Source organism: Lontra canadensis, unplaced genomic scaffold, assembly GCF_010015895.1.
Source record: "Lontra canadensis isolate GAN:19392208 unplaced genomic scaffold, GSC_riverotter_1.0 scaffold2, whole genome shotgun sequence".
NCBI lineage: Eukaryota > Metazoa > Chordata > Mammalia > Carnivora > Mustelidae > Lontra > Lontra canadensis.
The window spans coordinates 50,851,838-50,858,311 of NW_022630996.1; the positions used below are offsets into that span (position 1 = coordinate 50,851,838).

The window sequence follows — 6,474 nt, forward strand, 5'->3', positions numbered from 1 at the left end:
CAACTTTTTTTTTTTTTTTTTAAGCCTCAAAACACACTGAAAACCATACACCGAATCAGCAATATAATTTCAGGAAAAGACACACCACTTACTTAACACAGTAGTTTCTTCAATTTGTCCTAGCCTTAAGGAAAAGGAAATTCTTATCTGGGGGATTGGATTGTGTCCACCAAAAAGATAGGTTCAGTTCTAAACTCTAGTACCTGTAATTATGAGCTTATTTGAAATAGGTTCTTTGCCTGTGTAATCAGGTTATGAGGGGAATCATAACGGATTGAATGCTCATCTAATGACTGATACCATCTTAAGAAGAAGGAAATTTGTATACAGAGACAGAGAAGGCCATGTGAAGACAAGTAGAGATGGGAATGCTGTGTCTATGAGCCAAAGAATGCCAAGGATTGCCAGCAATCACCAGAAGCTACAAGAGAAGCATGGAACAGATTCTCCCACAGAGAATTCAGATACTTGCCAAGACTTTTGGACTTGATTTTGGACTTTTGGCTTTCAGAGCTATGAAAGAATAAATTTGTTTCAAACCACCCAGCTCGTGATAATTTGTTATGGCAGCCCAAGAAAATTAATGTATCCAGCATATCCCATTTTGATAACAAATGGCTTGTCTAAAGATAAGCTCCAACTGCCACCCCTTATCCAATCTTATCCAATCTCTTCCATCCTTGGTGAGTAAAATAAACTTCATTACAATTTATATCAAACTTTATTTAATGTTCATATTGTTGTTTATTATGTATACAAATTTGTTTTCTTTGTTCACAAGTATATATATATGTATTCCAATCTATGAAAATTGAGTATTTTGGTTGAGATAATTTCCTTGTAAAATTAATGACTTGTTTTTGCTTGATGGCTTTTCACTTTAGAGCAAGGGTTTCAGGAGAAAAAAGAAAATTATTAAATGAGACATCATCATTACTATGATTCTTACTGTCACAGCATGAGTAAAGAAAGTATTTCCAGCAAGGATAAGGTAAGTGGGTATGTTGGTTTCTTGGGACAATAATACAGTAGTCCCCCCTTATTCACAGTTTTGTTTTCTGCGCTTTTATTTACCCAAGGTCAATTGCAGTCCAGAAATGCATCCTTCTCCTGAGCATACATAGCCTGACAAATGTCACTTAGCACTACATCATAATGCCTGTGTCATTCACCTCACTTGTCTCCTCACATAGACATTTTATTGCTCACTTCATCACAAGAAGGGTGAGATCAATACAAGATATTTTGAGAGGGAGCACATTTGTATAACTTTTTAACAGTATATTGTTCTAATTGTCCTATTTTATCTTACTGTGCCTAATTTATAAATTAAACCTTATCATAGGTATGTATGTATAGAAAAAGACACTATATGTGGGGTTTGGTCCTGTCCATGATTTCAGGTATCCACTGGGGGTCTTGGAATGTATCCCCCCCCCCATGGATAAGGGGGGACAACTGTAATGTATTATTGGAAACAAGTATAGTTATTCATATAGTTTTTAAAAATACATGTAAAGAGGGAGAGGAAGCATTGGCATTTGGGGGAGGAAAGAAAAGAGCAAAACAGGAAATGAGGGAAAATAGAGTTGTGGAAAAAAGGCTGTGGGGAAGAGCAAAGGAAGAAATACTTGAATGTGTTTTTTTCCATAATTCTTGCTCTCTGATACTTTATTACTAGTCTTCAGCTGTATTCGTCAGATTTTTGTGCAATTTATCAGATTTATCCTTTAGACTTTCATTTTTAATTGATTATCATTAAAATATGATTGTTATTCCCCAATTATCCTTCAAGTGTTTGTTCATTGCACTTACACCTTTTAGCAAGATTTGTAATTTATTTATTATCTTTGTTTTAGCCTGCTTTTGCCGCCCCCCAATGCAGAAGTTCTCCAAACTCAGGCACCTTAGTCACTTATAAATTCCATGACTCTAAGGCAATCTCTGGCATACCATAGGTGGTCAGTGGTTATTTATTTACTTTTTAATGAATGAGTATATTTTCTTCAAAATTAATCATCTATTTTAGTTTCAGGACTTCTTTTGTAATCATTCACCTTGTATTTTATATACATTTGTAATAGTTGCATATTGGACAAGGAGTTTGGTGACTTGTGTGTTCTCATTTTATCATTTGACCCGGAATTTTGCACACTTAAAAGGAAGTTGTTGTTGCCTGACCTAATGTTGCCTCCTAAAATATGTCTATAGCATAGTGTAGTAAGATGTTAACACATCTCAGTGAAACACATCTGCTCTACTGTTGTCTCCAACTCCTGGTCTCTTCAAACTTTTAAAACTGTCATAGATTACTGGAAACACGACTGCATTTGAAATTAGTTCAATAAAACAGTAGTTGCAGATGCTCCATTAAGGGTTTAAAAACAAAATTGTCAGCCAAAGAAAATGGCTTGTAAATGTCTGGCCATCACTCCAGTGCTGCAGAAGTAAGTTTTCTGGCAATGAGGGAAGTGGGGCTCCCAGCTTGCTGACATATAAATGACTAAATCGGAGAGATTTCTTAGTCTGTCTGCTAACCAGTGGTGTGGATATGTAACTGGATGCTGGCATTACAGTGCAGTTGTAGGTAAAAATCCAGAAGGTGATGAAAGACAATCTGCGGTAATAGAATTGGAAGAACTCGGGGGATTGGATTAACCAGGTACAGTCTTTCTGCTCCCTCTTTTTCAGTTGTATAACCATTTTTCTACAATCTAGAAAGTATAGGGTGATGCTTTCCAATTTAATTGATGGCTTAGTCTGGCATAAGTGATTCCACATGGTGGTTGACGAATGGCTTTTGAGTTAACCTCCCTCCTTTTGTTTAAGAAATAGACAAACCCAACACAACTTTCTCTTTTCTCACTAGAACTATCACCTGCACATCAATTTATCTATTTTAGATGAAATTTTAGATATTTCACAAACTGATGAAACTTCTTGTTCCTGGTTTTGGGGGAAATTGCAACATCATAAACAGAGTTTTCTTGTATTCTCAGTCATTGAGTTGATGGATGGTGAAAAGGAAAAGCAGTATCCTGGGTTTTTCAGAGGCATGTCTATGCTTCAGTCAGATTATATGGTGGCTTGCAGTGTTACTATACTAGTATCCCTTTACACAAGAAAAATTTCTTTTAAATAACAATATCAATTTGGGGTTGCTCAGGGATTTAATAGAAAGGTTTGGAATATGGCAGTGGTAATATATACTCAAAAGGTCAAAAATTCTCAGCTAGTTCAATATGCTCATTCATCACATTCCATTTTTGCTCACTTGAAACAAAGACATAGAACTAAATGTAAGTTAAAGCACTGGATTGAACAAGCAGGCTTTAAAAAAAAGGTACCAAATCTCAACTTACTACTGTCAAGTCACAGGCTTAATCTTGAGATAGTCTTTGTTTAATACATAATTCTGATTGTGTTACTTGCAAAACTATGCTGAATGACAAACAATGTTGATATTCTTCACATATATGACAAATTTCATCCAAAAATCGCCATGTACAACATCATTAACCAGTTAATCATTTTATGTAAAACATTGATTAAGATTTTCTGAAATTACCAGGAATTAGACAAAGACAATTGAGCAGAAACAAAGTTAAAAATTCTTTAATCTGTTGGGTAAGCTAGGTTGGAGACATGGCTTTTTGCAATATTCTTGGGGTAATGCACAGTTTAGGATTTATATAGGCTGTGATCTTCAGATGGGGACAGCTGATACTCATATACACCACTGAAGCCAAGTGGTGAGATGGTACACTGCATCCAAGGTACTTCTGCAAGTGAGTAGGCTCTAGACTTTGTGGCTTGCTTTCTCGATGCTGGAGGAGATACCACACGTTGTTTGGAAGTTGAGTCCAAACCAGAATTCCATTAGATGTCCTATCCTGCCTCTGTGTGGTCCTGGATGACCCATTTTAGGTTGAAGAAGCTCTGGGAAATTTGGTATGTCTACCTCCAGTTTAAGGGCTACTTCTGGGTGGTCCTTAGTGGTTAAGAGAGATTGATTATGAGGCCTTCATAAGAGATTCAGAGAAGTTCAAGAATCTGGGCCTGGACAAGATCCAGTCTATTAAGAATGATGATTCCTCCTGAGTGTCTCAGTATTTAATTTGGAAGAACTAGAGTAGTTCTGGTATATCAAGATATAGAGATCACACCAAACATGCATCATCAACTCTGCTGCCAAACTGTGTTAACATCTTACATGGCCAAACTCAAGGCACCAGGTTTTCAGATTGAGCAATAACTGGGTTGTGCCACATTGGTGGTCAGAACTTTCTAGGAATTGCCTTATGGCGAGGCAGACACAAAGAAATTTGCTTTAATATAGTTTAGTCCAATGGTTTCTCTAATAATGTCAACTCTTAATTATATATACATTAATAAGAACTGAGTCTGGATAATATAAAAATCATTTCTGTTTTACATGGAAAATACTGTAGTGTCATGGAAAGAACATGTGCTTTGGAGACAACCAATCCTGGCTTTCAGTACCCACTCTGCCATTTCAGTCTCTGACAGAGAGTGACTGGCTGAGACTTGAGACATTGTCATCCCAAAAGACAGTATATACAAAAAGCATCAAGAAATATTCAAAAAGTGTTCAGACATATACGTATGTATTGATCTTTTGAAAAAAAGTAACAGCATTTCAAAGGTAAAAAAGAGTGCAATAGCAAAATCATGGAGTTTGGGATTGGAAAGTTTTGGGTTGACACTGGTATGACTATGAGTAATTTCTTACCTGTAACCTGAATCAGGGATCTTCACATATAAATGAAGTAAATATTATGTACCCTGTGGAATAGTTACACGGACTAGATGTTAAGTGCCTAGCAGGATGTCTAACACATTTTAGGTGCTAAATCAGTGCTAGCTTATATTTCCTCCTTTTTCCACTTTATAGCCTCACATGGCTACTTGGGGCCTCTGTTGGCAATAAAATATTGAGCATGTAAATTGGGGGTATGGACCATTCTCACAATTTTTTTTAACATCAAAAAAGGGCAAATAGAAGCTTTGTGCTCTTGGCATGGAATCCACAATATACAAGTCTAAGGCAAGAATCAGGAAACAGGAGGTCCCAAGAAGATCCTGCATCTCTTGTGACATGGGCATTATAAACTCCAGTGAGGGTTCTTGGTTTTTACAACTCCTATGGACTGAGTCCTCAGCAGAGCTCTGGGAGCAGGCAGTCTTTTCACTGGTACCTTGACAAGAATTTGACCATCTTACAGCTGCCTCTCTCCTGGTTCAAGAGCCCAAACCACTGACGTTTTCACTGTTCAGGAGATTGACATAGGAAGTAAACTGCATGGTTGCACCTGAGCTTCAGTTAGCAGCACAAGGAATAATATGGCTTCTTAGGGGGCCAGCAGGCAAAGAGTAGAGCTTCTGGAGAAGAAGGGACCATTTAAATTAACACAGTAAGAATAATAAAAACATTTCCGGACATTCACAGTGAAGTGTCTGTGTGCACATATATATACTTTTTTATCTTGGATTACAGACATGATTTTAAATTAAAAATCACGAGAAGTGAGGGTGAGTGTAAGTTCCATTATGATATGAAAAGCAGAAGGAATATCTGAAAGCATAGAAAAAAACATAAGTAGATGAAATATGAAAGAAAAAAAATAAAAGACTTCAGGGAAAGTGGAGGAAATGATGAAGGGATAAAGGGTCTTCCTAGGAAAACTAAATGACATATTGTTTCCACATCTCAGTAGAAAAATCCGTGCTTGTGCTGTCCATAGAATTCCAGACTCATATTCTTCTTGTGACATTAATTCTTCATTTGACATTCAACTTGAATGGGTAGCAATCATTTCAAACTTAACAAGTCCAAAACTGAACTTTTGATCCTCCCCTGGCCCAATTTTACTTGCATAGTCTTCTATACCTTTGTTAATGGAGACCCCTTGTATCAAGTTATTGAAATTAAAAAAAATCTTGGATTGCTTTTGACATCTGTCTTTCACAGATCTGATTGAGCAACACATTTTGTCAGCTACACCTGTGCTGAATTTGTTCACGTCTAACGTATCCACTGGTGGCATTGTGTTGAGAATGATTATCATCTCTCACTCGCTCAGATGATTTCAGTAGTCTACCAACATATCTCTCTTTCCCTCTTCTCAACACCTGGAGGAATCCTCTTAAGTAAGTCAGTTCATGTCACTCCACCAATAAACCCTTCAGTAGCTTTCTACCTCACTAAGAACCAAAGTCCTGGCCATGACCCATAGGACCTTATGTGAATTGCCCTTTCTGCCTATCCTTACCTCCTTATCCTGCCCACAACCTAGTGGACACACCTTATTATGACTCTTTACTCACTGTTTTAACTCCATTGGTCTCCCTTATTTCTTAAACATGCCAAGTATTCACCTTCCTAGAACCTCCTCCCATTGGGTATCAACATGCTTTGCACCCTTCCCTCCATTAACCTATTTATTTTTTATT

The 6,474-nt window shown here is 37.0% G+C and overlaps 1 long non-coding RNA gene across 1 annotated transcript; it reads left to right on the forward strand.

The window, feature by feature from the left end:
- Positions 1-388: 388 nt before the first annotated feature.
- Positions 389-6,165, forward strand: LOC116872587. Its single transcript, XR_004383679.1, has 3 exons — positions 389-683; positions 885-991; positions 5,993-6,165. It is a non-coding gene; the product is annotated as an uncharacterized LOC116872587 (long non-coding RNA).
- Positions 6,166-6,474: the final 309 nt, after the last annotated feature.